The sequence below is a fragment of the Pristiophorus japonicus genome, chromosome 12 (assembly GCF_044704955.1).
Source record: "Pristiophorus japonicus isolate sPriJap1 chromosome 12, sPriJap1.hap1, whole genome shotgun sequence".
In the NCBI taxonomy this organism is placed as follows: Eukaryota; Metazoa; Chordata; class Chondrichthyes; family Pristiophoridae; genus Pristiophorus; species Pristiophorus japonicus.
This window is the reverse complement of record NC_091988.1, coordinates 111,407,673-111,421,323: the sequence shown is the minus strand read 5'-3', so window position 1 is coordinate 111,421,323 and position 13,651 is coordinate 111,407,673.

Genomic DNA, 13,651 nt, shown 5'->3' with positions numbered 1-13,651 from the left:
GTCTGGTACAATTGTAGTAAGACATCCTTACTTTTGTACTCCATCCCCCTTGTAATAAAGGCCATTTGCCTTTCGAATTGTTTGCTGTACCTGTTTCCTGCATGAGTACACTCAAATCTCTTTGAACATCAACATTTAATAGTTTCTCACCATTTTTTTAAATATTCTGTTTTTCTATTCTTCCTACCGAAGTGAATAATCTCACATTTCCCCACATTATATTCCTTATTGGCCATTCACTTAACCTGACTATATCCCTTTGCAGGCTCTTTATTACCTTCTCACAGCTTACTTTCCTTCCTCGCTTTGTATCGTCAGCAAACTTGGATACATTACACGCAGTTCCTTCATCTAAGTCATTAATATAGATTGTAAATAGCTGAAGCCCCAGCACTGATCCTTCCGGCACCCCACTAGTTACAGCCTGCCAACCCGAAAATGACCCGTTTATCCGTACTCTCTGTTTTCTATCCATTAACCAATCCTCTGTCCATGCTAACATAATACCCCCAACCTCAGGAGCCCTTATCCTGCATTGACCATTCCATCCTTCTCCAATGCCTCTCCACCGTTGTTCAGCTGGGTGGGACTGCACTTGCCTGGTTCCATTCTTATCTATCTAATCATAGCCAGAGAATCACCTGCAATGGCTTCTCTTCCCACTCCCGCATCGTTACTTCTGGTGTCTCCCAACGATCTATCCTTGGCCCCCTCTTATTTCTCATCTACATGTTGCCTCTTGTCCGAAAACACAGCGTCAGTTTCCACATGTACACTGATGACACCCAGCTCTACCTCTCCACCACTTCTCCCGACCCCTCCACGATCTCTAAATTGTCAGACTGCTTGTCCGACATCCAGTTCTGGATGAGCAAAAATTTTCTCCAATTGAATATTGGGAAGACCGAAGCCATTGTTTTCGGTCCCTGCCACAAACTCAATTCCATAGTCACTGACTCCATCCCTCTCCCCAACTTCTGTCTGAGGCTGAACCAGACTGTTTGCAACCTTGGTCTCATATTTGATCCTGAAATGAGCTAATGACCACATATCTGCAGCATAACTAAAACCGCCTATTACCACCTCCGTAACATCACCCGTCTCCGCCCTTGCTTCAGCTCATGTGCTGCTGAAGGCCTCATCCATGCATTTGTTACCTCTAGATTTGACTATTCCAACACACTCCTGACTGGCCTCCCACATTCTACCTTACGTAAACTAGAGGTGATCCAAAACTCGGCTGCCCATGTCCTAACTCGCACCAAGTCCTGCTTACCCATCACCCCTGTGGTCGCTGACCTACATTGGCTCTCGGTTAAGCAACGCCTCAATTTCAAAATTCTCATCCTTGTTTTCAAATCCCTCCATGGCCTCACCCCTCCCTATCTCTGTAATCTCCTCCAGTCCCACAACCCCCCAAGATGTCTGCGCTCCTCTAATTCTGCCCCCTTCAGCATCCCTGATTATAATCGTTCAACTATTGGTGGCCGTGCTTTCTGTTGCCTGGGTCCCAAGCTCTGGAATTCCCTGCCTGAACCTCTCTGCCTCTCTACCTCTCTTTCATCCTTTAAGAGGTCCTTAAAACCCACCGCTTTAACCAAGCTTTTGGTTATCTGCCCTAATTTCTCCTTAAGTGGCTTAGTGTCACATTTTTCTGTCTTATAATACTCCTGTGAAGCACCTTGTGATGTTTCACTACATTAAAGGCACTATATAAATACAAGTTGTTGTTGTTGTAGCAACCTCTTATGTGGCACCTTATCGAAAGTCTTTTGGAAATCCAAATATACTACATCCACTGGTTCCCCTTTATCTACCCTGCCAGTTACACCCTCAAAAAACTCTAATAATTTGATAAACATAATTTCCCTTTCGTAAACCCATTTTGACTCTGCCTAATCATATGATTATTTTCTAAGTATCCTGTTACCACTTCCTTAATAATGGATTCCAAAATTTTCCCGACGACTGATGTCAGAATAATTGGCCTGTAGTTCCATGTTTTGTTATCTTCCCTCCTTTATTGAATAGCCAGGTTACATTCGCTATCTTCCAATCCGCTGGGACCGTTCCAGAATCTAGGGAATTTTGGAAGGCCACAACCAATGTATCCACTATCTCTGGACCCACCTCTTTCAGAACTCTAGGATGTAGGCCGTCAGTCCAGGGCATTTGTCGGCTTTTAGTCCCATTAGTTTCTCAAATACTTTTTCTCTACTGATATTAATTACTTTAAGTTCCTCACTCTTATTAGCCCCTTGGTTCCCCACTAAGTTTGGTATACCTTTTGAGGACGAAATTGCCCTGCGCTGAGTTTGGGGCGCATAATTTGAATGAAGTGAAAACTTAGTGCTGGCCGAGATAGGCGGGAGGAAGTTTGTAAATTCGACACTTTGTTTCCCAAATTGGAGAGCTGCGTTGTTGGAGTGCTAATTGACCTCTGTGTGATGGTAGCGGGGCAATGTCGCTCAGAGCTGTGTTGTCCACCTCATAAAGGAGAGGGCCGCTGCGAGCTCTGCAACTGTTTCCGTGCTACCCACTGGGCCACCAGGGGGGGGTTTCGACAAGGCCAGTGGCCCGGCACCCAAGAGGGGTTCCCGGGCTGCCTGTTGGTGGCCCGATCGGATCAGCAGCTGCCATTGTCATGCCTACTGCAAAGTCTGCCGACAAAAATAAAAGATGGTGGCCTCGGCGCAAGGCCCTCCACGTTAAGGGCCTTGCGACCCACAGCTGTGCGACCCGCAAAACTGTCGGTGGCATCGCCCCACGCCAACCTCACTCCCACAGCGCCATTTCCCCCACCGAGCGTGAAGAAATCAGTGCGGGGCGATTATGGGGTCGGCGCACACAGCGATAATGTCATTGCCTTGTGCGCCGGCACCCGGGGTAAAAACTACGGGGCGCGGAGCAAAGCTGCTTTCGCCACCGCGGTCCTGGGGCAATTCTGGGTGGGTCACTTCCGCCGTCTGCCCCGGGCGAAAAGCCCTTATCTCCCCGGTAGCGCCTCCAAGAGGCTGTAACGGGCCTTTCGGAAAGGGGCAATTTTGTGTCTTCTACTGTGAAGACAGATACAAAATATTTATTTAAACTCTCTGGCATTTCCTTATTCCCCATTATAATTTTACCTGTCTCAGCCTCTAAGGCACCAATGGAGGCTTGTAAATAATGGAGGCTTGTAAAAAAGGAATGTCAATAATCATGACCGATTTTAACCTTCATATTGATTGGACAAAGCAAATTGGCCAGGGTAGCCTTGAGGAAGAGTTCACAGAGTGTATCCAGGATAATTTCCTTGAACAGTATGTTGCGGAACCAACCAGTGAGCAGGTTATCTGAGATCTGGTACTGTGTAGTGAGACAGGATTAGTAAAGGATCCTCTAGGAATGAGTGACTATAGCATGGCTGAATTTCAAATTCAGTTGGAGGGTGAGAAAGCTAGATCTCAAACCACTGTCTACGCTTAAATAAAGGAGACTACAAAGGTATGAAGGCAGAGTTGGCTTGTGTGGACTGGGAAAATAGATTAAAATGTAGGATGGTTGATGAGCAGTGGCAAACATTTAAGGAGATATTTCATAACTCTCAACAAAAATATATCCCAATGAGAAGGAAAGACTGTAGGAGAAGGGATCACTATCCATAGCTAACTAAGGAAATAAGGGATGGTATCAAATTGAAAACAAGGGAATACCAAGTGGCCAAGACTAGTGGGAGGCCAGAGGATTGGGAAACTTTTAAAAGGCAGGAAAGAACGACTAAAAAATAATAAAGCGGGGGAAGATAGATTATGAAAGTAAACTAGCACAAAATATAAAAACAGATAGTAAGAGTTTCTACAGGTACATAAAAAGGAAAAGAGTGGCTAAAGCAAATGTTGCTCCCTTGGAGGATGGAACTGGGGAATTAATAATGCAGAACAGGGAAATGCCTGAGACATTGAACAAATATTTTGTATCAGTCTTCACGGTAGAAGACACTAAAAACATCCCAATAGTGGATAATCAAGGGGCTATAGGGAGGGAGGAGCTAAAATCAATCACTATCACTAAAGAAGTAGTACTCAGTAAAATAATGGGACTAAAGGTGGACAAGTCCCCTGGACCTGATGGTTTGCATCCTAAGGTCTTAAAAGAAGTGGCTGCAGAGATAGTGGATGCATTGGTTGTAATCTACCAAAATTCCCTGGATTCTGGGGAGGTCCCAGCGGATTGGAAAATTGCAAATGTAACGCCCCTATTTAAAAAAGGATCTGACAGAAAGCAGGAAACTATCGACAAGTTTGCCTAATATCTGTTGTTGGGAAAATGCTGGAGTCCATTATTAAGGAAGCAGTAGCAGGACATTTGGAAAGGCATAATTTAGCCAAGCAGAGTCAGCATGGTTTTATGAAAGGGAAATCATGTTTGACAAATTTGCTGGTGTTCTTTGAGGATGTAACGAACAGGGTGGATAAGGGGGAACCAGTGGATCTGGTGTATTTGGATTTCCAGAAGACATTCGATAAGGTGCCACATAAAAGGTTACTGCACAAGGTAAAAGCTCACGGGGTTGGGGGTAATATATATTAGCATGGATAGCTTGGCTAACTAACAGAAAACAGAGAGTCGGGATTAATGGGTCTTTTTCCGGTTAGCAAAGAGTAACTAGTGAGTTGCCACAGGGATCGGTGCTGGGTCCTTAACTATTTATAACCTATATTAATGACTTGGATGAAGGGACCGAGTGTAATGTAGCCAAGTTTGCTGATGATACAAAGATGGGTGGGAAAGCAAATTGTGAGGAGGACACAAAATATCTACAAAGGGATATAGACAGGCTAAGTGAGTGGGCAAAAATTTGGCAGATGGAGTATAATGTGGGAAAATGTGAGCTTAACCACTTCGGCAGAAATAATAGAGAAGCAAATTATTTTTTAAATGGAGAAAAATTGCAAAGTGCTGCAGTTCAGAGGGACCTGGGGGATACTTGAGCATGAAACACAAAAAATTAGTATGCAGGTACAGCGAGTAATCAGGAAGGCCAATGGAATGTTGGCCTTTATTGCAAGGGGATGGGTATAAAAGCAGGGAAGTCCTGCTACAACTGTACAGGGTATTGATGAGGCCACACCTGGAGTATTGCATACAGTTTTGGTCTCTGTATTTAAGGAAGGATATACTTGCATTGGAGGCTGTTCAGAGAAGGTTCACTAGGTTGATTCCGTGCTAAGGGAATAAAGGGATATGGGGAGCGGGCAGGGAAGTGGAGCTGAGTCCATGACCAGATCAACCATGATCTTATTGAATGATGGAGCAGGCTCTAGGGGCCGTATGGTCTATTCCTGCTCCTATTTCTTATGTTCTTGTGTTATGTTTGCTACTCTTCCTTTTTACATATTTGTAGGGCAACATCTAGCCCTAAATTAATACATTTCAAGATATACTCTGAACAGTCAAAAATAAAGGTACTTGCCTGTGGAAAACAAATGCCAATATCAATGAGATTAAAAGGGAACTAGCCCACATTCTTTAAAAGCTCGCATTCTTTAAAGAAATATCGGAGAGTGGTGATAAATCAAATGCAGTGGATATTGTGTATATGAATTTTCAGAAGGGCTTAGATAATGTGCCACATAAATTAATAACAACGCAGATAATTTTTTCAAATTATTTGTTCAAGGGATGTGGGCATCACTGGCAAGGCCAGCATTTATTACCCATCCCTAATTGCCCTTGAACTAATTGCAGAGCCTGGCTCCAGGATCAGTTTAGAAAGAAAGAAGAAAGAAAGACTTGCATTTATATAGCGCCTTTCACATCCACCGGACGTCCCAAAGTGCTTTACAGCCAATGAAGTATTTTTAGAAATGTAGTCACTGTTGTATTGTGGGAAACGCGGCAGCCAATTTGCACACAGCAAGCTCCCACAAACAGCAATGTGATAATGACCAGATAATCTATTTTAGTGATATTGGTTGAGGGATAAATATTGGCCAGGACATCGGGGATAATTCCCCTGCTCTTCATCGAAATAGTGCCATGGGATCGTTTACGTTTATATGTTCGCTGAGACTCAGGGCAGTGTAGAGTAATGGAGAGTGTGATAGTGTGCACTGAAAGGTTTGGGGGTCTCAGTCCATATCTAATGATAAAGTCCGAACACTGATTGGGGAGTGTTTGATGGGACAGCGTAGAGGGAGCTTTACTCTGTATCTAACCCGTGCTGTACCTGCCCTGGGAGTGTTTGATGGGACAGTGTAGAGGGAGCTTTACTCTGTATCTAACCCGTGCTGTACCTGCCCTGGGAGTGTTTGATGGGACAGTGTAGAGAGAGCTTTACTCTGTATCTAACCCGTGCTGTACCTGCCCTGGGAGTGTTTAATGGGACAGTGTAGAGGGAGCTTTACTCTGTATCTAACTCGCCCCGCCAGTGGTACAGGAAGATCTGAAGACCGTCAAGGAGAGGCAAAAGAAATGAATTAGATAAGGACGAGGACAGTTGATGAAATGCAATGGATTGGTAGCGTGTGAAAATGGGAGGCAGGTCTTGGAGATTTTGACCTGAGCCTGTTTGTAAGGTCCTCTGTATTTTCACCATATAAGGCCAGCTTTTATTGCCCATCCCCAATTGCCCTTGAGAAGGTGATCGTGAGCTATCTTCTTGAACCACTATAGTCCGCATGAAGGTGCTCCCACAGTGCTGTTAGGAGGTGGGAGTTCCAGGAATCTGACCCAGCGACTATGAAAGAATGCTGATATATTTCCAGGTTAGGATGGTGTGTCACTTTTAGGAGGTGATGGTGCTCTCATGCACTTGCTGCCCTTGTCCTTCTAGGTGCTAGATGTCATGGGTTTAGGAAGTGCCGTCGAAGAGGCCTTGAGGACGATGTCAGGTTGTTGCTTGACTAGTTTGTGGAAAAAGCTCTCTCAATTTTGGCACCAGTCCCCCGATGTTAGTGAGGAGATTTTTCAGGGTTGACTGGGCTGGCTGTGCCGTTGTAGTGTCCAAAGCCGATGCCGAGGTCGATGCCGGATGGTCCGTCTGGTTTTATTCTTATTATTGTTTCTTGTTGCGGTTTGGTACAACTGAGTCACTCGCTCGGCCATTTCAGAGGGCAGTTAAGAGTCAAGCACATTGTTGTGGGTCTGGAGTTACATATAGGCCAGACCGGGTAAGGACGGCAGATTTCCTTCAAAAGGACATTAGTGAACAAGGTGGGTTTTTTATGACAAACCAGTAGTTTCATTGTCACCATTACTGATCCTAGCTTTTTATTCCAGGTGTATTTAATTTGCTGAATTTGTAAATCATTGTAAATCGTACTCTGTTTCTCTTTCCCAAGATGAGGAACAAGAGGAATTAGCACCAGTGCCACTGGCACAGATACTATGCCATCTGTTGGCAGTCTGTGCAATGGATTGGTATCCGGCTTGGGCCGGACTTCAGGTGGGAATTGGTGCAGGAATAAAAAAGCATTTTCCATATCCCTCAGCACTGCACAGGAGTATCAGCCTATATTTATGTGCTCAGGTTCCTGGACTTGAACCTACAACCTTCTGACTTAGGGACAAGAGTGCTACCCACTGAGCCACAACTGACACCTGATGTAGAGTATGCTCTGTACTGGGATTGGACACAAAGGTACCACAAACTCTGTCTCCTAAGATTAAACAGTTGGATATGATAAAATAGGATCTGAATGAGATTATAATCACTGGGTAACAGAATCCCAAAACAGAAATAGCAGTTTTGGTTCAGGTATTACTTAGCAACGACTAGGATTAACATCCCAAAATATCTCAGATCTGTTTGCTGGGATTAAATATCCCAATAACCACTGATTCTGTCTGCTGGGATTAAACAGTCATATACCTTAGAATTTGCAGGTGCCATCATAATTACCGGGGTTATCGTATCACAACAACCTAGCATAAAGACCCAATAACCACAGAGTCTGTCTACTGGGATTATACATTCAATATTGCACAGTGTCTGTCTGATGAAATTACAAAGACCTAAGCCCATAAAACCCTGGAGTTGGGAGGCTCCCATTCAGGATGTGCTCGTGGTGGGTGGGGACTGAGTTTCCCGGTAGAACCCGGATGCAATGGGTTTGCACTCTGTCGTTGAAGCACCAAGAAATTGAAATCCGGGGGTGCTGGGGTGCTTCTTATGCCTATCCAGTTGACGAACACTTCAGGGGCATGTCTGGCGTGGGCTTTTTCCCAGGTACCCCTGGGATTCCACCCAGAGCACTTCTGGTGGGCCAAGCAGATGTAGGCCCCACTGTGGACCAGGCCTACATTGGGGCCGCAAGTAGAGAAGGCAAATGGTGGTTGATCCCAGAACAATAGATTACCAATTAGAAACTGCACTCCTGCTGGGATTAATACCTGATCTACTACAGCTCTGTCTGTGGGATTAACCCCTGAGATACCAGTGTTTACTGGTATTAATCACTTGATATCTTACACAAGAGCAGATTCCAGGTCAGGATCCGCACTGATGTAGAACACTGCTCGGGATCTCAGGGGTCTAGAAATCCATGATTTGCCACTCATTTATTTAAAAACAAGGGTGTACGGGCCTGCGGTGTCCTGAGCAGCGGTCTTGGTGCGCACCCGATCAGAGAATCCTCGATATAGTCCGTTAAATCCCCAACATCCTGCAGCGTCTGTTACACACTCTAACGTGATGTCACGCTACCTGAAGATGTCATCACAATCACAGGGGTCTGGACACTGTCCCAGCAACACCAGCAGCCAATCTATTTCAGACAACTCCTGTTCAATTAACTAAAACAAAATACCACAGAGTCCGCACTCTGGGCGTGACTAAGCTCGTTCATGGGTCGTTTATGGGTTTCCACCCATTATTCATCATCATCCATCATCATAGGCAGTCCCTCGGAATCGAGGAAGACTTGCTTCCACTCTAAAAATGAGTCATTAGGTGGCTGAACAGTCCAATACGAGAGCCACAGTCTCTGTCACAGGTGGGACAGATAGTCGTTGAGGGAAAGGGTGGGTGGGACAGGTTTGGCGCACACTCTTTCCGCTGCCTGCGCTTGATTTCTGCATACTCTCGGCGACGAGACTCGAGGTGCTCAGCGCCCTCCCGGATGCACTTCCTCCACTTAGGGCGGTCTTTTGCCAGGGACTCCCAGGTGTCAGTGGGGATGTTATACTTTATCAAGGAGGCTTTGAGGGTGTCCCTGTAACGTTTCCTCTGCTCAGCTTTGGCTCGTTTGTCGTGAAGGAGTTCCGAGTAGAGCGCTTGCTTTAGGAGTCTCGTGTCTGGCAGGCAAACAATGTGCCCCACTGTTCAAAGAATGGGTTAACCCCGTTACCACACTTGCCACAGCATCTGCTCGCACAGGCTGGACATTTGGCTTCTGCTCCTTTGGTGCAGCATGAAGTGTAACAGAAAGCAGACAGACAGGCCTGCTGATTGCTAACAGATGTATGTGTCCAGGAAATCAATTATTCAGCACTTTCAATTGCTAGAAACGATGCACATGCATCATTGGGCTGTTAAGTCATCCGTTGTGTTCTGCCCCTACGGCAGGCCCGAACTCAAGCCTCATACATGGGCTGTTTGAGCCACTCACTGGGGAAAGAGTAGCTGAGATGGGTTCCTGCTGCCTTTCTCATCTTCAGAATACCTTCTTCCAGGTGGACTGAAACCAAGGCCAAAGGGCCCCACTTGCCCTTTATAATGAGGAGAGACACCAACAACCAGTGGTCACAGGTACTCACGCTGGGCTTTGTAAGGGGGTATAGTATTGTAAGGGGATAAGATACTGTCACCAAAGTGGAAGGAGGCACCACTCTGGGAAACAAGGTTAATCAACACGTCATGAGGCACTGAGGCAAAGTTAACACCACTGAACCACACATTCCATAAGACCGACAGGTGATGGAAGATGGACAGTTTGGAGGAACCACTCTGAGCCAGTCTGATAAGGGTCAACGAATCAATGTAACTTCGCTGATAACAGCCAGCCAATCAGTGGTTTTGTAGGAGGGTTGCACACCTCAGAAAATGTATAACTCTAGATGTAGAGACCTTTGTTCTTAGAAAATCCATCTGTGAACCCTTCCCCTGCAATCTTGAATAAAAACCGGTTGAACTGAGGTTTCGTCTGAGCGATTCCGTGGTCGCTATATGGGCAGGGATTCGGGCGGGTGTTGCTTCCTTATATCAGAGAGTCCACCTTGAAAAGAAGTCTTCCTTTTACGCCAACAGGCATCAGCCCCATGTTCAGAGCTAGTGCTCAGTCTCCACTCACTGGACGCGGTCTGGAGTGGGGCCCGAAGTGTCTCGGCCACTCACAACTCAACAGCTCTCCCAGCCTGTGAACAGACTCACAGGTATATACAGTGATTCAGAGGTGGGAATGCTACTCCTGAGCCAGTGGTCACTCTGTCCGCACTTGACTAGTACCCTGCTAGAAGTCAACCCAGTATTTAGAGGCCATATTCTAGTCTCCACTCCTCGGGACCGTCTGGAGTGGAACTCAGAGGTAGAAATACCAGCACTAAACCAAAAGCTCACTCCTGCCTCCACCGCCCCCCCGGAGGAAAAGGGATGACCCTCCTCCTGCCCACGTGCTGCATCGAGGCCTCCAGTGCAGCATCAGACAACCTTGGTGCCTGCTCCCTCCCTCCTTCAGCCACTTCCTTATCCACCCCTTTAAGAGGTGCTGGCTGCCTTTAAGTAGCATCCTTGATTCACAACATCAGGCCACCCCAAGAGGCATGCAGCCAATGAACAACACGCAAAATGTTGTTATAATAAACAGACAGCATAGATTTTACGTGCATGTGTCTCAACTGGCACGCACCGCCCACCACCCACACATGTTTACACACGCAATTGAGTGTTTAGGCTATTCTGTAGTATCTATTAGCTACTCAGTAATTGCTAGACACAAAATGATTGCTTGCTATTGGTGTTGCTACGTTATTGGTACCTCCTGTGATTATGAGAGCAGCTCCAGATTGTGTGACATTATACCTGAGTATTTAATCCTTGGAGGACATTTCTAGACTGTAGTAACTCATAGTTAAGACCAGCAACAATTTGTACACCCTGTCACATACTATTAGGGTTGGGAACGATAGCAAAGTGGTCATTTAACTGGACTAGTAATGCAGAGGCCTGGACTAATCATCCCGAGACAGCAGCTGGAAAATTTAAATTCACTTAATTAAATAAATCTGGAATAAAAAGCTAGTACCAGTGATGCTGATCATGAAACTATCGGATTGTCGTAAAAACGCATCTGGTTCACTAATGTCCTTTTGAAGGAAATCTGCCGTCCTTACCTGGGTCTGGTCTATATATGACTCTAGACCCACAGCAATGTGGTTGACTCTTAACTGCCCTCTGAAATGGCCGAGCGAGACACTCAGTTGTAACAGACTCCAATGAGAAACAATAAGAAGAATAAAACTGGACGGACCATCCAGCCATCGACCTCGCCACCGGCTACAGACACGACAACAGCACACCCAGCCCAGTCGACACTGCAAAGTCCTCCTCACCAACATCTGGGGTCTTGTGCCAAAATTGGGAGAGCTGTCCCGAAGACTAGTCAAGCAACAACCTGACATAGTCATACTTGCAGAATCATACATTTCAGCCAATGTCCCAGACTCCTCCCTCACCATCCCTGGGTATGTCCTGTCCCACCGGCAGGACAGACCCACCCGAGGTGGTGGCACAGTGGTATCCAGTCGGGAGGGAGTGGCCCTGGGAGTCCTCAACATTGACTCCGGACCCCATTAAATCCCATAGCTTCAGGTCAAACATGGGCAAGGAAACCTCCTGCTGATTACCACCTACCGCCCTCCCTCAGCTGATAAATCAGTACTCCTCCATGTTCAGCATCATTTCGATAGAGGCACTGAGGGTAGCAAGGGCACAGAATGCACCCTGGGGAGGAGGGGGGGGGGGTGGAATTTCAGTGTCTATCACCAAGAGTGGCTCGGTAGCACCACTACTGACCGAGTCCTGAAGGACGTAGATGCCGGGCTAGGACTGCAGCAAGTGGTGAGAGAACCAACACGAGGGAAAAACCTACTTGAGCTTGTCCTCCCCAATCTACCTGTCGCAGATGCATCTGTCCATGACAGTATTGGTAGCAGTGATGACCTCATTGTGGAGACAAAGTCCTGTCTTCACACTGAGGACACCCTCCATTGTGTTGTGTGGCACCACTGTTAAGCTCATAATAAAGTAATGTAATTGAATACTGTAGACATGAGTAAGTGTGACCTTAGCTCCTTTATTCAAACTCCAGAGTGTTGGTACAGCATGGGAGGCCTGCTTATATATAGTGCTCCCAAGTGATGCTGGGATCCCTTGGGACTCCAACAGGTATGCCCTCTGGTGGCAGTATGATACAGGTTGCCAAAGATTACAGACATAACATCACTCCCTTCCAAAGTCAATAGTAAACCTTTTTACGTGAGACGATCTGGGGCTTTTCGCTCCCTTGTCGATCGTCTCGGTACAAATACAGGTGTGGGTGAGTTGGTTGGTTCTTTGCTGGGCTGCTGGGCAGCTGGCCTTGCCGGGCTGCTGGGGATGGTGAGTTCAGCTTCGTGGTCAACTGTGATGTCAGTTGCCACTTGTGTGCGTGTTGGAGGGTCGAAGTTGGTGGTGTCCTCTTCGGGTTGCTTGTGGCTGTTTGTGAATCGTAGTTTGGTTTGGTCCAAATGCTTTCTCAAGTTAGTCCATTAGCCAGTTTGACCTGAAACACCCTACTCCCTTCTTTGGCTATGACAGTGCCAGCAAGCCATTTAGGACCATGTCCACAATTGAGTACAAATACAGGGTCATTGACTTCAATATCGTGTGACAAGTTTGCGCGATCATGGTACATGCTTTGTTGATGCCGCTTGCCCTCGACGTGATCATGGAGATCAGGGTGGACAAGAGAGAGCCTTGTTTTGAGCGAACTTTTCATGAGCAGCTCAGCTGGGGGTACCCCGGTGAGCGAGTGGGGTCTGGTGCGGTAGTTGAGCAGGACTCGGGACAGGCGGGTCTGCAGGGAGCTTGTTGGTTTGGGCTGCCTGTTCTGCCTGCCGTTAGATGCGGGCTTGAATGGGGTAGATGTGACGTGCTTGATCCCATTGTGGGTCATGAATTCCTTGAATTCAGCATTGGTGAAGCACGGCCCATTGTCGCTGACAAGGACATCAGGCAGGCCGTGCATGTCAAACATGGCTCATAGGCTTTCGATGGTGGCAGTGGACGTGCTTACAGACATTATTGCACACTCAATCCATTTTGAATAAGCATCCACAACAACCAAAAACATTTTGCCTACAAACAGGACCGCAAAGCCAACGTGGTGCCTGAACCATGGTTTGGATGGCCATGATCACAAACATGCCTCTCTGGGTGCATTGCTCAGTTGAGAGCAAGTGTTGCATTGGCGCACGCAAAACTCCAAATCCGAGTCGATGCCAGGTCACCACACATGGGATCTGGCTATAGCTTTCATCATTACTATGCCTGGGTGGGTACTGTGTAGGTCGCGTATGAAAGTTTTCCTGCCTTTCTTGGGCAAAACCACGCGATTGCCCCACAAAAGACAGTCCGCCTGTATGGACATTTCATCTTTGCGCTGCTGGAACGGCTTGATCTCTTCATGCATCT